At 40.5% G+C, this 25,409-nt stretch overlaps 1 protein-coding gene and 1 long non-coding RNA gene across 5 annotated transcripts in view; one reads left to right on the top strand and one right to left on the bottom strand.

The window, feature by feature from the left end:
* Window positions 1-25,409, top strand: part of LOC101160457 (protein phosphatase 1 regulatory subunit 29) — a 450,803-nt gene that overhangs the window by 70,623 nt on the left and 354,771 nt on the right. For all 4 annotated transcript variants that reach the window (XR_013653967.1, XR_013653962.1, XR_013653972.1 and 1 more), the window contains exon 2: window positions 3,169-3,207. The gene's annotated coding sequence lies outside the window, so the exon portion shown is untranslated. The remainder of the gene's footprint in view (window positions 1-3,168; window positions 3,208-25,409) is intronic.
* LOC144990141 (uncharacterized) lies at window positions 3,167-6,907 on the bottom strand. The gene is made up of 2 exons (XR_013654106.1): window positions 6,191-6,907; window positions 3,167-5,703 (listed from the first exon to the last, which is right to left on the bottom strand). It is a non-coding gene; the product is annotated as an uncharacterized LOC144990141 (long non-coding RNA).

Raw genomic sequence — 25,409 nt, forward strand, 5'->3', positions numbered from 1 at the left:
GTCCCCCCCCCCCCCCCCCCCCCCCCAGCCAGGGGGCCAGGCCCACCCAGCCCCGGGGCCCCACCCCCGGAGGCGCAGACACCCCAGGCCCAGCACCACCACCCCCACACAGAGAGAGGGGAGCCAGAAAGCGCCGCCCCCCCCCGGAGCAAGCCCAGGCCCCCACCCCCAAACGCCGGCCCTAGAAGAGCTCTGGTCAGGCCTCGACGGGACCGAGGCAGCCAACCGGCCGGGGATACCGCCGATGGCCTCAGCGGAGACCCCGACCCGTCAACCCCCCCTGCCCCGTACCAATAGTGGCCCCCCCCCCTCCCCCAGAATGCCCCCCGTACCAGTCAGTTTCTTGCACACAAAAATAAATGAATAACGACTCAGAGACAGTTACCGTAAATTCCGGACTACAAAGCGCACCCGATTACAAGCCGCACCCACCCATTTTCACGTGTTTAATTAGTTTTATGCATACACAAGCCGCGTCAGAGTACAAGCCGCGCAAATGTTAGGCGATATTGTCATCCTGACTGATCACGGACAGCATCCCAGAGTGAGTGCAATTCATTAGCACATTGTGGGTGGTGCCAGCTTTGCCTCTGGCTCATGTGTTTGAGTGTATCGACATCTGCCAAACAGCATGGACCTCTATTCTGTTCACAAGTTCCTCAGTTATGGTGTTTTTATTTCATTTTTTTTTTACTTATTGACAATCTAGGTATCATACATAAAATTACAAACAGTAACCATATAATCAACATTACATCCCTCAGTTATGATGAGGAAATTTACATCCGCGATTCCACATTTCCCATGAGTCTTAGGGGCTAAAGGCGGGGCCAATGCCCGGCTCGCCATTCTGTTGTACGTGTTTAAGAATGAGCAAGTATCAGCAGTGCATGGAGGGGTGAACGGGTACAGCTCTCCTTCCGCTTGTGTCGCGGCAGCGTTATGGGAGTAACAGGGCTGGTTAAAAAACACACCGGTAAAATACAGCAGCGGCGACTGAAAAGCGCGCGCCTCAGCGCGATACGCGCGCCTCAGTGCGGCGCGTGCGTCAGAATTCAGAAGCCTCTGCACTCCGCAGACGCCTCCGCGCTCCGCTCCCGCCCCGCGCGCTCCTTGTCTCCCCTTCCTATCTACTCCGACACCTCTGGCCAGGGCGGCTTCAAGGAGGATCACTTCGTCCCCGTTGCGCCGGTGGACGGAGCAAATCGTTTCTGTGCAAAGCAATCGGACTTAATACTGTACGTTTTGTGTATGAGGGGCGGGTGCGTTGTTACGTGTGGGAGCCTTCAGACTGCCATCGGCCCCGCAGCTCGATCAGCAGGAGAAGATGTCTCCAGCTCACACGGAGGCTGTGAGTTTTTCAAAGCAAAATTCCGCTTTTACGGTTTCCTTAGAAACCGTAAATGGAGTGTAAATTCACTCCACGCGCTGTTCTCTCCGTCACGCAGCAAACCGGCTTTTCCAAACCCGTTGGTGACGGTGGACTTTTTTATGCTGCTTTTAACGATTGCTTTTAACTTGAAAGCTTCATCATATTGTAGCGGCGATCTGGTGCACGTTGGGTCTAATGGCACCAAAGGATTCTGGGATGCGGCCGGGCATGCGTGTTTCATTTTGTTGAACCATGACTGAAGTGTCTAAGACCTGAAGTCAACTCCATGCTGTTTGGCTGCTTGGAGGTGTGTTAAATATAAATGCATTGTGCTTGGTGTTAGACAAAAAATTCAAATTTTTCACTGACTTCGAAAGTACGTACAAGGCTGCCGCTAATTAAATCCATAAATTAGCCGCGTCACTGAATAAGCCGCAGGGCTGTAAGCGCAGGAAAAAAGTAGCGGCTTGTAGTCCGGAAATTACGGTACTTATCTTTTGTGGAGGTTTTACTTCGCACAAACACGAAGGGGACAGACAGATGAACATGGTGCATTCAAAGTCCGAACCAACGAGCTCAGGGATGGGGTTGGTATAAAAACCCTGCATTTGCATATTCAGAAGATCGTCCGATGGACCTCGTGTGAAAATCACGCCCACAGGTTACTGGTGGAGAGAAGCTCCAAGGCTAAAGTGAAGATAAGTCTGAGGCCTGCTCAGCAGAAAACACATGCACAGAAAAAGGGAGTATGAGAAGTAACTGTTAGAACAATAGTTCGGCTGTGCTTTCTTCAAATGTAATATAATTTTGAGATGACAATACATGCTCAGTGAATTAAGTTTAAACCATTAGTGTAATAAAAGTTAAAGGCAGTTTCTAACTATTCTTCACTATATATATATATATATATATATATATATATATATATATATATATATATATATATATATATATATATATGTGTGTGTGTGTGTCTAACCCAAATGTGTCTAACCCAAAAATTTGCTGCATGCATATGGGTCAACCTTGTGACTAAAGTCACATTTACTCTGGGCATGTGTCGCGTGTTCATGAAGGTGCTTTCAGCTTGTGGTGTTTATGCCAACCTGTTCCAGACAAGCAGGGAGCGGCAGGGTAGAGTTTCTTTTTCCTTTATTTTTCTCCTTTTTATTAGCGCTTGTCTGCCAGGTGGCACAGTGGTTAGCGCTCTTGCCTCACAGAGAGAAAGGCCTCCAGTTAAAGTCCCAGCTGGGGAACTTGAAGCAGAAAACCAATGGGGGACCTTTCTGTGTGGAGTGTGCATGCTCTCGCCGTGCATGCGTGGGTTTTAACCGGGGACTCTGGCTTCCTCCCACCGTCCAAAAACATGCTTCATAGGTTAATTGGTCTAAATTGTCCCTAGGTGTGAATGTGATTGTGGATGGGTGTGTGATTTGTGGCCCTGCAACAGACTGGTGACCTGTCCAGGATGTCCCTTGCCTTCGCCCTCCGGAAGCCCCGTGACCCCGAAAGGGGACAAAACAGGTTTAGAAGAAGAATGATATTTCATTTACTGAAAATTTTAAATAAGTAGTAACACATGCATTTAACAATTTAATGGTGTATATATTTATTTCAATGTGTACATACACCTGAAACTGGCCAAATCCCTAAATAAGGAAATGAGTAAAAGGATTTGGCGAGAGGCATTTTAAACGAAATCTAAAAATGAATAATACAGTAAAGTTATATGAAATAAACCTTGAAAAAGTTGGAAGTGTATGGGATCTTTTACTTATGGTGCTTTGTCTTTACAGCTCATCTCACATCAGCTCACACAAGTCGGATCAGTTTAGGTAAGTCTCATCAATGAATCTGTTTGAACAGTTGCATGGAGTATTTTCCTTCTTTCTTTATTCAAAGCAGCTGAAGATATTTTAAGTTGTTTGACTTTTCTTTAGTTTCTTTTGGTATTTTTTGGGCTGTTTGTCACATTTTTGTGTTCACTCATCTTTTTTTGTTTTGGCTCATATCTTCTGAAAACCTTGTTTTTGACATTGTGCCACCTGGAAAAATAAACCTATGGTTTCCTGCATGTAAATCCCCATTTTTGTTTCCTTTAGCAATTTATTTTAGTTTATTTGTTCTTTAGTTTAGTAATGGCTGTCATACTGCTGTTTGGATTGGGGTATTTCAAGTTTTAGATATGGTATTGCCTCCTTTCCCTTTAAGAAACTCTTGCACTCGGGTGCTCCGGAAACCTCAAACAATGAGCAAGCTATTGGATAGATATTTTCAATGGGAAAGCAGCCAAGGCAAACTCACCAAAGATTAAATAAAGCAGTTAGAAAAGAACAATTCCACTTGGGCAAGGGCTGCGTATTGCTTTTACATCCTTCTGCTGGCTGTCAAAAAGATAATTGGAATTGGAAAAGAAATCTATTCTATTATGATATGGTGGGGGTGTGATGATTAGTGATGTTACTTTAACTTCAGAAGGTCCAGGGGTGCACTACTGTGCGTGCACGGAAGTTAACTTTATAATGGTTTTGGATTTTCACTCTTATTTGATTCCTCCCTCCTGCCCTCCACCGAGAACCAGGATTGACTTCAGCAGACCCAGCTGACCGTGAATGGGGTGACAGGGTTTTAAAATGGAAGAATTCATGATTTGAATGTATTTGTTTAATACTGCAGAATTATTGTAGAATAATTGGCATAAAGTGGTTACCAAGCTGTGTATCGCAGCCGAACAGAACAGTTATATTTATGATTCAGACACAGTCTCATCAATTCTTAATTGAGCATTGTTGTCTCTGCAACATAACAAATGTCCTAACACTGTTCCTGTTTTATTTCACCTACTTACTGTAACCTGATATCCTGGATCGACATCAGTCACATGCATGTGTCCTCTGGCATGTAAATTATGTGAATTGGTTTCCTTCCTGTAATGCTGCGCTATATAAAGGCGATTTGCGCATCAGGGTGGCCAGTTTCATACCTTAGGTGTGCTTATATGAGTGCATGTGGGAGTGATTGTGTGCCCTGTGACAGACTGGCGACCTGTCTAGTTTGGACCCCGCCTTTGCCCAACAGTTAGTGGGACAAGCTCTGGTAAACTAAAATGGAAATAGCGGGTTAAAAAAGTGGATAAATGGATTTTTTTAAACGTCTGAAGATATCAGTGGCTCAGGCGGTTGAGCAGGTTGTCCAATGATTGAAGGGTCAGTGGTTCGGTCCCCGCTCCCCCCAGCCAACTGCCGTTGTGTCCTTGGGCAAGACACTTCACCCTCCTTGCCTCCAGTGTGGCTCCACTGGCATGTACATGTGTATGAATGATCCCGGTGATGGTCAGAGTGGCCGTAGGTGCGAACTGGCAGCCACGCCTCTGTCAGTCTGCCCTAGGACAGCTGTGGCTACAACTGTAGCTTACCATCACCAAGTATGAATGAGGAGTAAATGAATAATGGACACAATGTAAGCGCTTTGGGCGTCTGGAAAAGCGCAGATAAATCTAATCCATTATTATAATTATTATTATTATATCAAAGTGTTTGTTTTTATAGTTACCGTAATTTCCGGACTATAAGCCGCTACTTTTTTCCTGCGCTTACAGCCGTGCGGCTTATTCAGTGACGCGGCTAATTTATGGTTTTAATTGGAGGCCGCCATGTACGCATTTTCGGACACAGTGAATGGTTTGTATTCTCTATCTAACACCAAGCACAAGTCATTTGTTTTTTAACACACCTCTAAGCAGCCAAACAGCATGGAGTTGACTTCAGGTCTTAGACACTTCAGTCATGGTTCAACAAAACGAAACACGCATGCCCGGCCGCATCCCAGAATCCTTTGGTGCCATTAGACCCAACGTGCACGTGATCGCCATTACAGTATGATGTAGCTTTCAAGTTAAAAGCAATCGTTAAAAACAGTGTGAAAAAATCCACCATCACCATCGGGTTTGGAAAAGCCGGTCAGCTGCGTGACGGAGAGAATAGCGCATGGAGTGAATTTACCTCTGAGTCATAGTGACTCGGCTGGCTGCACGTAAATATGTGAGAATAACATCAGCCTTTATTTTGTCGGGACACGACTGGAAACACAAATTGACGTGGTCGTGTTAACGGTTTCTAAGGACTGAGCGGAGTTTTGCATTGAACCGCTCACAGCCTCCGTGTGAGCTGGAGACTGCGTGTCGTGTGAGCTGCGGGGCCGATGGCAGTCTGAAGGCTCCCACACGTAACAACGCATCTGCCCCTCATACACAAAACGTACAGTATTAAGTCCGATTGCTCTGCACAGACACGATTTGCTCCGTTCACCGGCGCAATGGGGACGAAGCGCTCCTCCTGTTATGGTGCCGCCAGGCTTCCCCTCCTTCCCCTTCTCTGCAGATTGGATCCAGCTGTCGGCATTCTCCTCATCACATGCACCTGTATTTAAGATGGCTCCGGTTCACTACTCATCGCCAGCTCGTTGCCCTCTATGGGATCACACTACCTCTGGTGCCGACCTGGATCTAATCATCAGATCCTCAAGTCTTCAAGATTCCAAGCCACGATCTCGCTCAGACTACTTCCAGCAACCACGTCAAGCCTGTTCGCCCAACACCGCAACTCGTAAGCCACATCAACGCCCGACGAAGGAACCTCCTAAGAGACTCACCTCTCTCTCTGCGCCTTACGTCTCCGGTGACGGCTCCTCAGCCAGCCTCTCGACTGATCCATAGACTCTGAATTAAATCCCTTACTCTTCTTGTTACAAACTCTTCCGGTGTTTGTCTTTCCGGGTTTCAGCACTTGGGTCTGTTCGCATCCTAGCCAAGTATGACACCTCCTTGAAGCCGCCCTGGCCAGAGCTGTCGGAGTAGATAGGAAGGGGAGACAAGGAGCGCGCGGGAGCGCAGAGGCGTCGAGCCATTCTGCAGGCTGCAGCCAGGGCTTACTCGAGGCGTCCGCGGAGCAACAGTGTTTGTTGTGGAAGGAAACTTCTGACGCACGCGCCGCGAGGAGGCGCGCGTATCGCGCTGAGGCGCGCGCTTTTCAGTCGTCGCTGCTTTTTTTTACTAGTGTGTTTTTTAACCAGCCCTGTTAGTACCATAACGCTGCCGCGACACAAGCGGAAGGAGAGCTTTACCCGTTCACCCCTCCATGAACTGCTGATACTTGCTCATTCTTAAACATGTACAACAGTATGGCGAGCCGGGCATTGGCCCCGCCTTTAGCCCCTAAGACTCATGGGAAATGGGGGATCGCGGATGTAAATTTCCTCATCATAACTGAGGGATGTAATGTTGATTATATGGTTACTGTTTGTAATTTTATGTATGATACCTAGATTGTCAAAAGTTAAAAAAAAAAAAAAAAACATAACTGAGGAACTTGTGAACAGAATAGAGTTCCATGCTGTTTGGCAGATGTAGATAAACTGAAATACATGAGCCTGAGGCAAAGCTGACTCCACCCACTGTGTGTTAATGAATCACACTTACTCTGGGAGTCAGGACGTGATTTGTCAGGATGACAATGTTGCCTAATACATGCGGCTTGTACTCCGACGCGGCTTGTGTATGTATAAAAGTATTAAGCACGGGAAAATGGGTGGGTGCGGCTAGTAATCGGGTGCGCTTTGTAGTCCGGAATTTACGGTAACTACATTACATCACACGCTGATTCTGCAGTGAAATTAAAGATCTAACGTCTTGTGCCATCTTTCACTAAACTATAATTTGTTTTGTATGTGACAGTCTTAAGTGCAAGTAACTTGAATCTACAACTTTTAAGAAGACTACACTACTTGAGTTCTATTTCACCTTTTGCGTTCTTGATTTAATTAATTTCTTTTCATTAAAATGTTTTTTATTTTATTTTTTGAGCTTGATGTGATCTGCATGCTGATTGGCTGTTGACCTTGTCAATCAATCTCCTCCATGCTGTCTGTTGTGCACAATGCATCCAGCTTGCCGGAGTTACATAAATATTCGATCATGAGCAGATCTTTGTTTTCATTCTACTGGACTTATTTTTCAATAAATGTTTGAACTTTAGAGTTTAAACAAGAGAGAAACTTGTGTAAATGTTTATGTCTTTCTGACAAAAATGTATAAAGTGTGTAGTGAAGGGGCTTTACAGCCTTAAAAATATCTGTAATTGAACTTCGTGGATTTCACCTATCCTGGGTTATTTATGGAACATAAACAAGGAAACACTGTAACCTAGAAACATTGACATGGAAATGCTGATGCCACCAACACATACAGAGTGTTTTGTACTCTACTTATGCCAGTTAGTCACACTTGTCTTGTTCTTAACTGCTTTGGCTTTAAGAAAAATATTTCTTGAAATTGCCATCTTCCATCAAACCATTATCCAGAATCTACAGCTGCACAATCTCAAAGTTCGTTTTACACATGGCGGGTGCAGAATAATTTGGCACATGGGACAAAAGTAGCAAAATCCAGATGGCTGTTGTAGCTAACCTGAATTTAGATAGATGAATGTGTGCACTACATAGACAAATGTGTTTGTCACTTGTCACCATCCAAGCTGCAGCACTTTTACAGGGTTTGTTTGTATATGCCATTAACAATTCTGAGGGTTCCAACAATGGGTGTGTAAACAATGGATTCTGTAGTTTAGCATAGTTTTTAAGTGGTGTTTTTAGAACTGTTTTGTTTTAAGTTATATCATTTACATTGGTCCATGTAAATCCATGATCGACTACCAACCAAAGTGACAGCAGAATTTTGTGAATCCTTGCCTTAATGAGGCAGAAATGTGTTGCTGAAGTTGGACCAATAAAATATAAGGTGAGTGGTCATAATGTTATACCTAATTGGTGTTATCAATGATACACATGTTTGCAGCAGAGATGGTTTAGTGCTTCACCTCATAAACATAGTTTATCTTTTTTGAGCATAATACCTCTCTAGCTTTTTCCATTTCCTTCTCTGCTGCAGTGAAAATCCTGTTTGAAGGATGAAGTGGAGAGTGTTTGCACATTTCATTGGCAAGGGGTGTTTTCTTTTCCATGACAAAATACATAATCATCTGTCCCAACTACTGAGTCACTGTCATTAATCAAACACACCATCAGGGCCAGGAGGATTATGGTCTTTTTGTGCAATGGGCTGAAAAATGTTTGACTCACTTTCCCTTAAAATGACAGTAATTTTCACATCACACATTAATATTGGACTGGATATGAACACTCACATAAAGGTCATCACCAAGCCTGTGCTTGTGTTTTTCACGTGGGTTTATCTGCACCGATGATGGGTCCAAATACCCATAATTTTATGTAATATATCTTGCATATGAGATGCCTGTTTTTTATGTTTACAGTTTTTATAAACTAAATTTCAAAAAGGTTGGGATACAAAGTTCTATAAATACATTAACATAATGTAGTCATTTACAAATTTCATAAAGCCATGTATGCCTTCACAAGGATCATAGAAACCATACCAAGAGAGATATTTTCCTCCACCGTTGTCAAACAATATTATCAGCATTCTCCTTATCCAAGCTAAATTTGTTTGTTAGGTTAACCCTTGTGCTATCTTAGATGACCCCACCCTTGCATTGACGTGTTATTCCTACCATGACAAAGGTGGAAAGATTTCATGTAATCCATGGACACCAGTGAAGATCACAAATCATTGAAGAAAAAAGGTTCAGCGCACTGTTTAGTGGGTCTAGATGACCCAACTCCCAATGTTAAAGGGCCTAGGATAGCACAAGGGTTACGCTACGTTCACCCCGGGCATGTGTTGCGCGTTCAAGAACGCATGCAGTGTTCACACTAGACTGTTGCTAGCCAATACTAGCTCTTGTACTTACAGTTGGAAAGGACTTGGTGCAAAATGTCAAAGCGGTGCAAATCTTGCAAATTTGCTTCAGGCTTTTTCTTCCACAGCGGTATCATATAATTCTGGCCAGGCACGAATCATTATTATTTTTTCCTTTATGATCAATTTTTAAACAGTTGGCACTTCTGTTAATTAAACAAAGACGCTACCCATAGGTCACTACCAAGTCCGAGTTGGTCAAGTTCAACTTGTTTAACTTTCAACCCGCGTTCAATGGCCCTGTGTTTTGTATGTAGAGCCCGAAAACAGACTAAAAACTTGAACGTGGATGCCTGAAATTCATAAATACACACATTTACGTAGACTTTTTATTGGAATTGGTAGCTTGAATGGCCATTGTTGAGGGCGGTGTGAAAGTAGCATTACACCTCCTCTGCTCCTCTCCTTAACGCCTCTTTACTCCCCTTCCTTTAGGATCTCTTTGAATTACCCTATTTTCATCCATTTTATCTCTTCATTTTCAAGGAGATTGTTTTCTGCCCCATTAAAAGCTAAGAGGTTTGCTTATTTATCACCACAATTTTTGTTCACAAAAAAAGTCCAATCTTAACACAGGACCATTTGAATTCAAAACTGTCTTTAACCTGCTTGATTGAAAAACAAACAATGGAAGGAGGGCAGATAAACAAAAAGCCCAAAAACAAGATAAAATGATTCATTTTAGGCAGTGTTTTTTCTGACATCCTAATATGTAGCTATTGAACCTTAATAAACTCCATGGGGTTTAGTCTCTTAATATTACGTTTACATCTACTTGACATGAAACTTGGAGTTACAATTCAAATGAGATGCTGAAAGTTTCCAAATATCCTAATGGTGTTATACATTATAAAAAAAATGCTTAAGTTTAGCAAATCTGTCTCAGTTTTGGCTCCGGGTATGTATAGAGAAACTGAATTTCACCAATGCATTTAGCTCTCCATGAGAAATTTACATTTACATTAAGCTCTGCCGGAGGAGGCTTTTATCTAAAGTGGCTTACAAGTTAAGAAGAAAATTAAAGCTTCAGATGGTCCCAAACCCTGGCATGAGTATTAGGTTCCACAGCTATTTAAAACACTACGAGTAGGACAGATGGAACAGGTAAAAGGAAAGCAAAGTAATTATGGGTTCAGTTTGGCAGATTGTAATGGTTTTGGAAAAGATAGTCCACAAAGACACTCTTGAAGATTGAAAAAAAAAAGGGGGGGCGGCTGCTCTGGCAGCAATTAGGAGCTTGTTAGACCATAATGGAACCACCAATGATTGATGAACTGTTTTGACTCAGTCATGAGGAGCAGCAGAGGGCCAGAGACACGCCCTGTAGTCACTCTGCTGGGAAAGTATGTCAACTTTGTTTCTAGCACTTTTCACAGATTAAAATCACAAAGTGCTTCACAATGGTAAAATGGAGTGTCTAGCGTATTTACACAAAAGGACCTGATTGCTGACATCATTGGCCTTTACCAGAACTAGAAAACCCACAATATCGTTAAAAAAAAACTATTTATTAACTGGCGGCCATTACAGATACGCTTTTTCCCCAATTCTGAAAAATGTTCTTAATTGTTTTATTGCTTTTAAAATTGACATTACCATTTTTGTCCCATGCTAAGCCTAATATGTTTACTAAAACTTTATTTTGTACTGGCATAGATGAATAGCACAAGATAAAGCAACACCAAAATCCACTGCAAGCTTGATGAGTCTTTTGCTGCATCAGTGTCGCAGCAAAAAGCCAGAGAAATGGGAAACGGGACCAAGTTCCAAAATAAAACCTCCATTCTACTTTCAAGATAAAAATGTATAATTTTTTATTTTATATTTAAAGTGACATGCCCATATGGTACCCATGTTAACACCGTGTATAACTCTGTTGTTCAATTTCACCATGAATGATTAAAGTTTGATTTTGGAAGTACAAGAACACAAGATTATTTATGATATAAAACATGCATTTTACTCTGACTTATTGAGGAAGAAGAGGACATGGGGTCTGATGGCCAAAGTTTTCACGAACTAATCGACACAAGAGTGGCAGGATAAACCACTCCTCCGGAAGTCAGGGGAGGGCGGGGGGCGAATTAGATACACAACGTAGGCAGTGTAAACTACAGCGCGTTCCAAATTATTATGCTAATTACATTTTTGTATAATTTTTCTAATGAACCATTAGAGTATATATTCAAAGTTACGGAACAAACCTAAAGATAACAGTTGTTTTTTTTTCAAAAATGAAAACCTTTAAGTGCACTGTTTCACAATATGACGTTCAACAGAGTTCCACAACATTTTATAGATTCGAAAAAAAAAAACGAAAATGGTCATTTGTTGAATTTGCTGCATTAGGAGATCATATTTGCTCAAATCAAAAGCTATTCAAATAAAAAAAAAATCGAAATACTGCAAGTTACATCTTAACATAGGACCCCTTGTTTTGGAGAAACTTTACAATTTTTGCATCTATTAAACTTGTGAGAGTTTTTGCTTGAATGTCTTTGCAGGTTGTCAGAATAGCCTCCCAGAGCTTCTGTTCGCATGTAAACTGCACCTGCCACTCCTTTCAGGCGTTGCAGCCTTATTTGGGCAACCACCCAGTAATCCATCGATCTGGACTATCAGGGTTGTACAGCACTTATCAGTGAACAAGACTCAAAATTAGTCTTCATGTATGTCTGGGCCCACTGCAGCCGTTCCTGCTTGTGAGTGTTGTTTAGAGGTGGGCAAACACAGGTTTTTGTATAACTGATGTTCGTGGGACTCCAAAGACACTTGCAGCTTCAAATGCAGTATGTGCTTGCTGCTTTGTCATGGTATTTTAGCACCTGCTCTTAATCTCTCCTAAAATGTATTTGTCTGGCAGAAACCCTCCTCATTCTGTCTTCATCTGCACAAACCTGCGTTTGCTCTGAATCAGCCACATATCTCTTAATAGTATGATGATCACACTCAAGTTTTCATGAAATATACTTGGTTTTCACACCTTGTCTGAGGTATTTAACTATTTCACACTTATTAGAAGCAGAGAGATCCCATATCCTTGAAAATGTTGGTCTGCTTAATAATGTGGAACATCCTTCTTTAGTTGTCTTTCCTTTAATTGAAATCACCTGGCAAACTGATTATCACATGTGTCTGAGATTGATGTCAGTGATCCAAAGATCCCAGAGACCCAAGATCAGCGTTTTTCAACCAGTGTGCCATCGCCAGGATATCAGCTCTGTGTTCATCCAAACAGGCCCTGATAAAACACTAGGTAGTTAGGAATATGACAGATCATAAAACACTTTTTTTCTTTGTTTATTTTAATCTATTAAAGACACTTTGATAAGAATGACGGTACCGCGAATTAGCCGCAGCTTCAGCTCTGTTTTTGGAAAAGTCCCACCCCTTTAACTGTCTCTGCCAATCATTCTTGGAGGCTTAATCATATGTCATCAGTCTGACCAATCAGAAGTGGTTAAAGTCCTCACTTCCTTGTTCCAATTTAGTTCGTAAAGTCTGTCAGTTCCAACAAAAATACCAGCTAAAGCTTGTCTTTAGCGGTGTAGCGGTGTAGCTTTCCACAGAATCCGGTGTCAGACCGCGGAACAAGTGAACAAAACGATGAAGCTCAGAGAAGCGATCTGCGGCATTTTTTGCACTACATCTCCCATGATGCATTGGGTTAAAGTGACTGCGCCTCAGCGTACAATGAGTTTTCCCTGTTAAACGTCCTGAAACCCCAACGAACACACATCAAACAGTTTTTTAATCTTCTTGATGAAATCAGAGTTAAACAGTGTAATTCCCCTTTAAGATTTGCGTTTATTAACAGCCAAACATCCCAGAGTTTAGTCCAACACATCTTTCTAACTGAAACACCTTTCTAAAACGTCTGGATTATTTGAAATGTTCAACTTAAGAAGTAATAATATTTAAGAAACAGGATTAAGGCGAAGTGGCCAACAGACACAATTAAACTAAATTGAAACAATTTAATCTCCTAAAAAGAAATAAAACATTTTAATGCATAAAATTGCATATTATTAACTGAAGGGAAGAAACTACCAGGGTAAAATTTCAAATAATTTAGTTGTAAATTATTACTGAAAACTAACTTAACTTTTATTACATCTTTTAGAAAAAACAGCTGCAACTTCCAGCTTTTTCTGCCACAATTATCACAAAATTGCACATGTGATTGCAGAGGGACAGCTTATCTAGGGCTGTGACGGTGTGGGATTTTTTATCACCCCGGTGATGAACCAGCAGGGGGCACGGTGTCGTGGTTAACCGCCCAGCCCCGCCCCGCCCCCGCCCCCCGCCAGACAAAATCCCCCGGCGGTGGCCGCTGCATCCAAAAAAAATACAATTACAACGCAGTATTGTTTATTAACAAATAACAGTAACAACTAACTACTATCCATCTAACTAATGAACTAACTATATAGGTGTTGTAGATTGACTGTGACTTTGTGAGCGAGGTGCATCTGTAAGAGGAAGGACGGAGTGAAGGAGAACAGTAATAAATATTTCCCCCAGAAGAAAAGTGACTGATTCTTTATTAAACTGCTCTGTAGTAGAGCTGTGACGGTGTGGGATTTTTTTTAACACTTTTTTTTAACACCGCTGTGATGAAGCAGCAAGAGTCATGGTGTCTGTTAGGACTCTGGGTGCACCCCGCCCCCAACACAAAATCCTCCGGCGGGCGGCCGCGTCGTGCACTCAAGAACGCACGCAGCTTGTAATGGAAATGAATACAATGGAAATTAATAATAAGAACACAGTATATTTATTATCAAACATACAAATAACAGTAATAACAACTAAATAAATAACTTAATAACTAACAATACAGGTAAACATTAGCAACCTTTGAGAAAAAAAAAATAGAACAAAAAATGAGCAGGTGCTGCTTTTATTTGCCAGTCTTCATGTTTTGTGACAGGAACACCAACATGATAACCTTGTCAGGCTTGAGAGAAGACCTTAACGGGGTAACGATGTTCCAGCCGCACTAAACACACGCTCCGATGGCGTGCTTGTTGCACATACAGTCAAGTATTTCCTTGCAACTTTTGATAGCAGAGGGAACCGAGCCTGATTATCCCGCCACCAGGCAAGCGGATCAGAGTGCAGATCCAGGGCCTCCTCCTGCAAACACCTCGTTACTTCAGTGTCTGCACGGATTCTTTTTGGAACCGGATTGGAGGATTGTGCTCTTCTCTTTCCAAGCAGGTCCGCAAGTTTATTTTTTTTCGGAGGAGAAGATGACGCACTTTCTCCTTCTCCCTCTCCAGCCGCAGCAGCACTCATTGGAGCCTCTCCACCCCCGATATCATGCCGCTCCTTGGGCATTGCCAGCATCTCCTCCAGGAGCGCATCTTTAATGTCATGTACTGGGTTGATGTCCGCCTTGTGCCTTGGGTCAATAAATGACGCCTTTGCCAACAGTTTCTGTGATGCAGGTGCACTATATTTGTCTTTCAAGACTTCAATCATTTTCTGTTTTATGTTGCACGTCAACTCCGTGTCTTCATTGGTTGGGAGCAAAATATCCTCAGTTAATAATTGCAGGACTGGTAAAACAGAGGACGCTGTAACTCTCTTCTCGGACAGCGCATATGTAAAATCTGCGACCTTTTTCAGCGCAGCATTGATGGATTCCAGCACTTCGATGTCCTGCCACGTCGGAATCAAATGTTGGCTGCGCCGGTCATCCATCAAAACCCGCCTAATGGATGGGATTTGCTCCAGAATGCGCGCAACCATTTTCTGTTTTGTGCCCCACCTTTTAGGACAATCCTGTGAAAACATTAAAACAGTTGTAATCCCCGATTAGGCTAAGTTTTTTGTCCTGTGCAATAAAATATATTCTTTTATGCACCGTGACGGTGCCGCTGTCTCCAGTCCTCATAAACATATTAACAATAATAAGAAATAGCATTTCTTTATAGATTACTTTTTTGATATACTTTTGAGTTTAAAATGAATTATACAGCAGGTTTTATCACCGTTTGCAGCCCTTTATTATGTAAATTGTTCAAAGTATCAACAGGTTGCGTTTGGACGAGTGCGTTTATTTACACAATCACGGAGTGTGTTACCTGAAAAAACAAAAAACTTCTAAGAAGGTAGATTCAAAGTTTAGCGCACAACTCACCAGAACTAAGCCGTGTTGGGGCAGGTTGTGCTCCACTTGCTCTTTCTGGAGCTTTTTCTTCTTCTGCCAGCTCTGGGAGAAAGCTAAATGTAGATTATGGCCAAAGCAATTTAGCCATGTCCAGCCAAGCTTCCGAACCGCAGCCACAATATTTGCTCCATTGTCCGTTGTAATGCAGATCCAGGGACCACTCTTGGAAGGAGGATCTGAGGGCTTCTGCCAGGTTGTCACCCGTGTAGTTTTCTGGCGTGAACACAGTCTCCTGGCACTTTGATTTTAGTTCCCAGTTTTGTCAGGAAATACATATTGCTTGTCAAATTCATGTAACATGGCTTTGAACGCTGGCTTCTCAACGGTGCGAAATGCCACCATTTCCTCAACCAAGGAACGAGTAACGTATCAGTCAGTGCTCGCCACCGATTACTGCCACTTTGGTACTTCGCTCCTCTTGCAAAGGCCTCGGAGACTCCCAACTGTCGCTGCTGGCCTGAGGTAGATGGTCTGCTGCTGGTGCTCCCAAGTCCGGCAAATGCCACAGGATGGTTGATTCGCAGATGGGATCTTAAATTTGTCGTATTTCCTCTGGAGACGGAAACTTCTGTACGACATATACGACATATTGCCTTGTCCGAATTCACCGGCTGTCCCTTGTCATCTGCCTCAAAGCCAAAGTGTGCCCAAATATCCGACACAGTATTGGATTTAGAGACTAAATTCGTTGCCATTATTATTTTCGAGCGCACAAGCGTTATATGGCGTATATCAAATGAAGCTACCGGTAGGCATACTTGCTATCAAAATCTAACTAAGTTCAACTGTTTCAGTTACGCTATTTTTTTATGCCTGTGTTTGTGTATTTAATTTAAAATTATCTGTAAACATTACAAATTCTAAAAACATGGCAAGCAGTTAATTAAAATCAGACACTCATTAAAAAAGTCCCCCATTATATCTATAATGGGCTGTCTCTCCCTTGCGCTGGAGGATGCAGGGTTTTTCCACACACAGGACAAGAGGACTCGTATATAAAAAGTAAATTATCAGCAAAGAGGAATGTGGTTAATGTTTTTATTATAGTTCAAATCACTTACCATATGCAGAACTAAAAAAAATAAAAAAAAAATCGTGCGGTGACGTGCGGTGATGCGGTTATCGTCACAGCCCTATGCTTATCAATACAGACTATGAGTTTCTCCTTTTTTAATTTTTGGATACTGATGTGCCGCGGGATCTTTGTCAAGGATAAAGTGTGCCTTGGCTCAAAAAAGGTTGAAAAACACTGCACAAGATCATCCATGAGTTAAATTGAAAAACTAAGGATTTCATCTTTTTGAAACTTAAATACAATCTGCAAAAAAATTTGGATAGCATTGTAACTGATGGTCGTGAGACGGACATCTTCCGCAACGCAGACGGACCTGTGTAACCACCTGTCTGATCTCAAGTGGGCTGGACCAGTAACATAAAAGCAAAATAACCTACGGTCAACTTGTTCGCCGTAGCTTTGCTTTTGTTTTTTTCTCATTTTGAAAAAATGCCAAATCAAACATAGTAATCTAATCACTTGTTATTACATATTCATTCACAGAGGCCAATAAAATGCATTTCACATAAATTGGTTGGTTCTATGGAAAAAAAAATGAGACACCCTGCCTAATATGTGAATGTCCAAATCAATAAAAAATCAAACTAAATTAAAGTTTCAAACATTTGTGAACATAAGAATTTGGAGTTTACCTCCCTTTCCCTCCTGAAACTTCACCCGACCATCAATATCAAGATTCAGATCTTGTGCAGCAACACATTTACTGTCATTCAAGTGTGCAAAACACAATAAAATGTCAAAGAATCTTTTCCTAGTTGGCTGCTTGACGTTTGTGGCAACACCTGCCTTCTTCCTGACCTTTGATGGGGCGCCAACAGTGGCCAGACTGGCATCACATGACCAGTTCTATCCAACATTGTCCAGCGCTGTAACTAGAGAGCTGACTATGTAATCAGCTGCTGTTGTGTCCATCAACTCAAGAAACTGCGCTGTGACGGTCTCTTTAACAGTTGTGCAACATCTGTGATGTCTGTGCTTTCATCAATAGTGACCGAAAATGCAATAAATGACTGGATTCCTTCATGTGGCCCAAGTCTCCTCAACGATGTTTTATCTGCAATCCTAATCCTTGACAGACTTACAGTAGTGGACAAAATTGTTGGTACCCCTCAGTTAAAGAAAGAATGTCCACAATGCTCACTGAAATTACCTCAAACATTCAAAAGTAACAATAAATTAACATTTATTGAAAATTAAATAATCAAAATCAGCCATTACTTTTGAGTTGTTGTTTGACAGAATTATTTAAAAAAACAAACTAATGAAATAGGGCTGGACGAAAATGATCGTACCTCCATAAAAGACTGAGAACTAATTGCCCATGGGGTCATGGTGAACTCAGGTATGTCCTTTAATTGACATCACAGCTGTTTTCAAACCCATAATCAGTCAGTCTGCCTTTTTAAAGGGAGACAAATAGTCACGTTGCTGTTTGGTGAAAAACTGTGTACCACACCGAACATGGACAACAGAGAGCGAAGGAGAGAATTGTCCCAGGACATTAGAAACAATTATAGACAAACATTGTAAAGGTAAAGGCTATAAAACCATCTCTAAGCAGCTTGAGTTCCTGTGACGACAGTGGCACATATCATTCAGAAGTTGAAGACCCACGGGACAGTAGCCAACCTCCCTGGACGTGGCCGGAACAGAAAAATTGATGACAAATTGAGGAGACGGATGGTTCGAATTGTATCCAAAGAACCCAGAACAACCTCCAAAGACATTAAAGGTGAACTCCTAGATCAAGGCACATCAGTGTCAGATCGCACCATTCGTCGTTGTTTGAGCCAGAGTGGACTTCATGGGAGACGACCAAGGAGGACACCACTGTTGAAAGGAAATCATAAAAAAGCTAGACTGGAATTTGCAAAAATGCATCTTGACAAGCCACAAAGCTTCTGGGAAAATGTCCTTTGGACAGATGAGATAACAATTTTGTCCACCACTGTATGTTGGCAAAGGATGACTATTTTTTGGGGCACAAAATTTTCTGCAGCCTTCAGCATTTTTTCACAAGTTCACCTTTCAAAAATAGATTGGATGTTTGCACCAACTTATTAGCAATAAGGTACCTGTCACTGCTCCAGCTCTGACGTAATGGCTGCAATACATACGGATAGTTGTTGTTTCAGTCCAGCTAATAGTTAGAAAATCGTCTCTTCTCTTAACTGCCCCTGCAAAAGGTTTTCTTTGTGGTGAGTCTCATAGTGGTGCTGAATGTTGTCATCTTTGAGCATTGCGACCTGTTGATGACATACCAAGCACACTGGATTCAGCTCCGTGAACCAATAAAACTCTGTCAATTTTTCCTGGAAAGCTCAGCACTCCACTTCAACCTTTTATTTCTTTTTGACAACATTTTGGTCATTAGGGTGTCACTACTGATCAAAGTAACAGCGGTGAGACTCACGGGGACCAAACTGCATCTTACCCAGAAGCAGAGTTGTTAGGTTTTGTTTTTGGGACGTGCAAAGATATGCTGTTTCACTTTTTTTTCTTTGCCTTTGCTCCCACTAGTGAAATTGCGCATTTTGGTTATTTCTTTAAAAAATCATTACACACCCCAGGAATGGTCTAGAAATGTGCTTTTTTGAAATAAAAAATTAAAAATTATAAGGCCGCAAGATTAAACCATCTGGCGGCCTTATAATTTTTAATTTTTTATTTCCCGCAAACGGGGCCGTATGTTTGACACCCCTGCTCTAAATGATCAAATTAAGTGAACATGATAACCTAAACGCTCTTATATTTTATTGGTTTTTGTCTTGAAGTGGCTCATGTAGCATGAAAGGGGTTAATATGGAAATATTCTACCCTAAATTTGGTTAAAAAACATTCATTTTATCAAAATGGAAATTGAGTAAAATTATCCTCGGGTCACAACCTTTGTTATGAAGAAATAATATTACTCATTAGCTAATTACACAGTTAAATTTGCAGACAATTTGCAGAATGACAAATTTTACTCATTGAATAAAATCTTACCCTGAAAAAGACAAATTTTGGTCCCAATCTAAATAAAGTAAAATTTACTCTTCTAACAGAGTAAAACTTACTGAGTAAAATGTATTATATCCAGGGCAAATATTTTACTCACTTGGATTAAATATTTCTCTGCAGTGATTTCACTCTGGAATATCATTTTGCTCTCTCTGTAACAATATTATATTCAATGTTTTTGTGTTTTTTTACTCTAAGAGTTAACATTTTACCCATTATAGATTACTTTTTAAATTTATATCGTGTTTCTCAAAGTGGAAATTCTTAACTTCAGTCAATTTTATTCTTGTTGGAAATAAAATTAGAACCTAATTTTACTGCAAGTCACTATGCAACAGTATATTAATTATCCATTTAAAAAAATCAATATTTTAACAGACATCTTGATTTTATTCTTTATACAAAGTATGGTACGATATAATAGTTGGTATCACAATGACCATATGACATCTGCAAATCAAAGGCTTTGCAACAGAAAGCACATGAGGTCCAGCAATGTTAGACAGAACTTGAAAAGCATTGAAATGCTCATTCAGACATAGTGTTTGCATTGCAAAGGTGACCAACAGTAACGCGTTTCGTCTTTCACGACAACATTGTACACTTTGTTGTAAATCACTGGTATTTCAAAATGTAATTTCAAACAAACAACTAAGCCAGCGCAATACACATTTCCATTATGTTTGGCCCATTTAACATGTAATACCTTGGTGTTGACTGCAAGCTGAAGAGCCTCTGCTATCCCATTGCCCCACTCAAGTGCTTTTAAAGATATCATTTTACCTGGTCCTTGAATAAGTCTGTTGGGGGTCAAATGTATACCACGTAAAAGCAATATAACTTTGATTCTTTATTACCAATGATTTAGTGACATTTGTGAAACATTTTAACTGTTTTTTAAAGAAACTATGTTTGGCTTCATTGCGCATGCACCAGCTGTGTATAATTGACCCTGCCTTGTCTATACATGTAGGATAATGCAAAATAAAATTATGTTTTGGTTGCAGCTTCTTATGTGGAAACAAATGTTTGAATAACTTGTGGTATTCAGCAAATTAGATGTTTCAACAAAAAAGTGATAGCCTTTGATAGCATGGGTGAAATTACAATATTCACTATTTGAAGCAACAGTAGTAGCAAATACCAGTGCTGATCACTTGGACAAATTAAGTCTCCGAAGATGAGTGGTAGATTTCGAAGTAGACACCAGGACTGGATGGCATTTATCACCAAGTCATTCGAGTCCTCCAACAATTTCACTGTTGATGGTTTGTTGTTTTGCTCCATGTACCATAGTTAAAGCTCCTAATTCTTCTATCCACTTCATTTAATGCTGTGTGCTGTGCTATTACATGCAACAGAACCAGCTTTATTTCATACTGTTCCACTCCCTCCAAAATATCATGAAAAGAATCAACACCAATAACATATTGAAGTCTGGGATTTTCCTCTGCTTTCTGATTGCATATTTATCTTGGGGGAATCCTCTACAAACTCTGTCTAAAAGTAATCTTTCTCAACAAGACAAAAGTAAATACAGTCTCTGGCACTAAATGACTACAAAACCAAACAGACAGTGAACACCATAATTGTCACCATTAACTTGGACAATAGTTCCATGCACAGGGTCATCATAGAGGGGAACTTTAATTCCATCACTCTCTAGAAATCTGATATCATGCACAATGGGACTAAGTATCCTGGAGAAGTCCTATGTTTTAATGTACTGGGCATGAAACAAAGAGACCAAGTGAATATTATGTGAAATATATAGCTCCTCCTTTATGTATTCTTCGTTTTGAACCCCAATGATGGTTTCAAAATCATCACTGAAAAGTCGAATCTGAAGAGCATGACTGCTTTGCTAGTAAGGGATGGCGTTTGAAAATATCTTCATTAGAAAAATCTTGAAAAAGATTACTCCTTGAATTTGACTTGGCCACCATTTCCTCTATATTAGGGTGACTTTAAAGAAACTTTAATGTTTCTAAAATGGGTAAATAAATTTATTGGTAACAACAACCTTGTAAATGGAGCTTAAAATTATATATTTTATTGTAGTTCATGGGTCGTGAAATGTTTAAAAATTGGTGATTTAATTTTTATTTCTTGGGAGTGTACAATGAATTTTAGTTTTGTAGTATGCTCAGAAGAATATGATTATTCTCGCGAGAATTTGAGCCTTTTATGTTGGCCGCAGGTGAGCACGTCTTTTGCTCACGACGTTGCAGCAATTAGAAGTTCAAGTTGGGAGAAAGAGCTGCAAAAAAGAATACCTTGAACTCAAAGAGACTCTTTTTCTTGACACGCGGAAACAAGGTATGTGTAATGCTTGTTTTTGTGTTATTTTGTATTGTTTTATTTCTTCTCAAATCTACATAATGTTTTGTTATAGTTTTCAAAGCGTAATGAAAGCAAAGGCACACAATGTCCCACAAGAAGTGTGATGACCTGCAGAAATGCAAATAAACGCCCGTTGTAAACCGACCTGTGTTGTCATCAGAAGAGTCACAAACCTGATTATAGTCTCTTGAAGTTTGATTGTGCAGGGTAGCAAATCTAGACCCAGGTACTGGATCTACTGGATCTACTGGATCTACCCGGCCCCACTTCTCTGCAAAATATTATGTTCTTTTAGTTTCAGAATGTCTTCTTTCTCTTTCGGCTTTTCCCATCAGGGGTCGCCACAGCGAATCATCGTTTTCCACTTCACTTTATCATGGACATCTTCTACTCTAACATTAGCCAACTTCATGTCCTCTGTTAAGACATCCATATATCTCCTCTTTGGCCGTCCTCTTGCCCTCGGGCCAGGCAGTTCCATCTTTTAGTTTCAGAATGTAATTCAACAAAAGGATTATCAATTTTCTCAAAACACTGGTCAATTTTTCAATGTCAGTTTTGACAGAATTTTGTTAACGAGTGGATTGCTGCTTCACTTACACCTGCCATTTTAAGTTCAGCTACTCTTGCAGCACAACTATGTACAGGTGACTTTTGGAGCAGGACTGAATCAGAAAATGCACTTGTATAGGGTCAGTCATAACTACTTCCAAAAGACTCTTCTGTTTTTGATGGACCTTCACCCAGATCACAAGAATGATTATCATGTGCTTTTTTCAATGCTTTTTGAACCCAGAAATTGTACTATAAAGTTGAGTACAACCTGACCACATTTTGGACAAAGTTTCCTACCAGCGCGCAGTCCATGGATCACTTTCAAGTACTTAGTCAGGGAATTAGCATTTGGGTAGGATTTTTTTTACAAAGAAAACAAAAAAATTCAACTCAATGTCTTTATTATGCCCTTGGAAAAGATACAACTCTACTTAACGCAGAAGCCGAGCTGTCAGCTCGGCAACTCTTTACTTTGATGCATACACATATATTTCACAAATGGCTGTCTGCAGAAAATTATACACATTGACCAGATCAGCCCCATTTCATAAAAGATAAATTTCTCAAACTGCCTTTTGATTTGTCTGCTCCTGATTCATCATTCAAAATCTAAAAACAAATATTTTTAAATACTGACTGACTTAACTGTTTAGCAGATTTATTATCATGTCTAACGCAGCAAGATGACATAAACACAAATATTCTTTTAAACTTATCTTGTCCCCCCCCCCCCCTCCACACACACACACACTATCTTGTCAAATAAATCATTAACCCCTAGAGGGCTATTGATGCAAATAAACATCCGAACTCTTCAGCTCCAAAATTACCTCAATTTAGCATACTACAATGGAAAACCACAAGTAATGTTTTTTTTTCATGGAAATAAAATCCAGCATTGATGGGTACTTCAGCCAAAAATATTCAAAACAAAATAGACAAATTACAATGTAACCCTTGTGCTATCCTAGGCACTGTAACATTGGGAGTAGGGTCATCTAGACCCCACAAGACAGTATGCTAAACCTTTTTTCTTTAATGATTTGTGATCTTCACTGGTGTCCATGGATTACATGAAATCCTCTTCATCTTTATCCACCTTTGTCATGGTTGGGAGAACACGTCAATAGAAGGATCAGGTCATCTGGACCCCATAGGATAGCACAAGGGTTAAAAGAAAAACTCCACCTTCTGGATGTGCATCTTCTGCCAGAAAAGTTTCCAACACATCAATGTCTGGGTTTATTTAACAGGATATCAAAAACCTGCTCATCAACTTCTGTCTTTGAGTCATCAAACACTTTCAAGTCCAAGGTCGGGATGTTGAACTTTTTGGCAGCTGTGAACACAGCAAAATTATGCTACATCTTCAAAATACAGCACAGAATTTAACACTGAGTTAAAAAGCAATGAAAATGAAATAGCACATTCAAAAAGTTAAACTGATTTTCAAAACAAATATACTTCTGTTGCTCTCTGTGTTTCACATGCACAGCTTTGCATCCTTTCTGGTATGAAACTAGTACATTACAAAAAGTAGAAGAAAAAACATAACAATGCCAAAAAATATCCAAAACATCAAATGTATTCAGATCTATGCCCTGTTCCAAATAGATAATTAGATTTAAAAATAGTAATGGTAAACTATACATACAGCAGGTTTGGGGTCAGTAGGTTTTAGTTTAAAAAACGTCTTGAGCGGTTTTTTGAGTGTCTGGCGGTTTTTAGATGACTTTTGGGCTGGAAAACAGTGACTATCTGGCAACACCCTCTTGCTATGGAAAAAAAATAATCTCAGTATGGTTGCACAGTGCGCACCTTCTCTTGACCAAGATATAAACTCCAACAATGAATGATAATAACAACCTCTGTACAGATAAAAAGTGTCCTACAGTCTCTGTCACTGCTTTGCATTTGGGACACGCTGGCTGCACAGCAGCTAAGGCGGGCTAACAATTTACATTTTAAAAAATGGGAAGGACAGCCATATTTTAATGCACAGTTAAAAAAAAAGTTAACAGTCTCAAAAACATTAGCGTTAACTCGTTATATACGACAAACCTGAAACATAAAATCGACATTTATTAGTAGATCAATTGGAGCTGGTTGTTTCAATCTAGCTTGCTGAAAAAGGTAGGGAACCCCTGGGGTAGCAACATCAGCGTACATCGGTTTAAAAACGGTGACAGCATTATCTTGTGAAAAAAAAGTATATATTTAAATGTTTAACGGAACGTGCTTCCACACCAATATAAAAGAAAATAAGCTTAAGTCATTTAAAATGGCTAAATTTAGTTGAAGTTCAACTGGTTGAGGCTAACTGTTAGCAAACTCCGGCTCAAAGTTTTTCAATCTTACAGGCACATACACAGCAGAATAGCATCATTCCACTACAGAGAAATTATTTCTTGCAGATAAAATGATTAAAACAGCTTAAAGTAGGCTCTTTTTGAGCAATTGGCAGACTAACCTGGTTCATAGCCTTCGGCTACCTCAGTCCACTGCGGAATAATAAAACGGTGGAAGAAACGAAACAGAAGAAACTTGAGTGAGCGTGTTCTTGCTGTTTTACTCTTACATATTTTCTTAAAGTTGTTGCACTAACTTTAGCAGCCAATTGAAATCATTTTAGTCTAAGATGTGTAAAAGTTACTCCAGAACAAAACAATGGTAACTATGAGGTGCCGTGTAGGACATTATTCAGAATTAGCATTCACATACACATGTGAAATCTCTCACACACACTAGTGAAATGCTTGTATACATACAACTGAAAATGTATTCATTCACATACACATGTGAAATCTCTCACATACACATGTGAAATCTCTCACATACACATGTGAAATGCTCTCACACACACTACTGAAAATGCTCTCACATACACATGTGAAATGCTCTCACACACACTACTGAAAATGCTCTCACATACACATGTGAAATGCTCTCACACACACTACTGAAAATGCTCTCACACACACTACTGAAAATGCTCTCACACACACTACTGAAAATGCTCTCACATACACATGTGAAAATGCTCTCACATACA

Source organism: Oryzias latipes, chromosome 1 (assembly GCF_053564925.1).
Source record: "Oryzias latipes strain Hd-rR chromosome 1, Olatipes_Hd-rR_3.1".
NCBI classification, from domain to species: Eukaryota; Metazoa; Chordata; class Actinopteri; order Beloniformes; family Adrianichthyidae; genus Oryzias; species Oryzias latipes.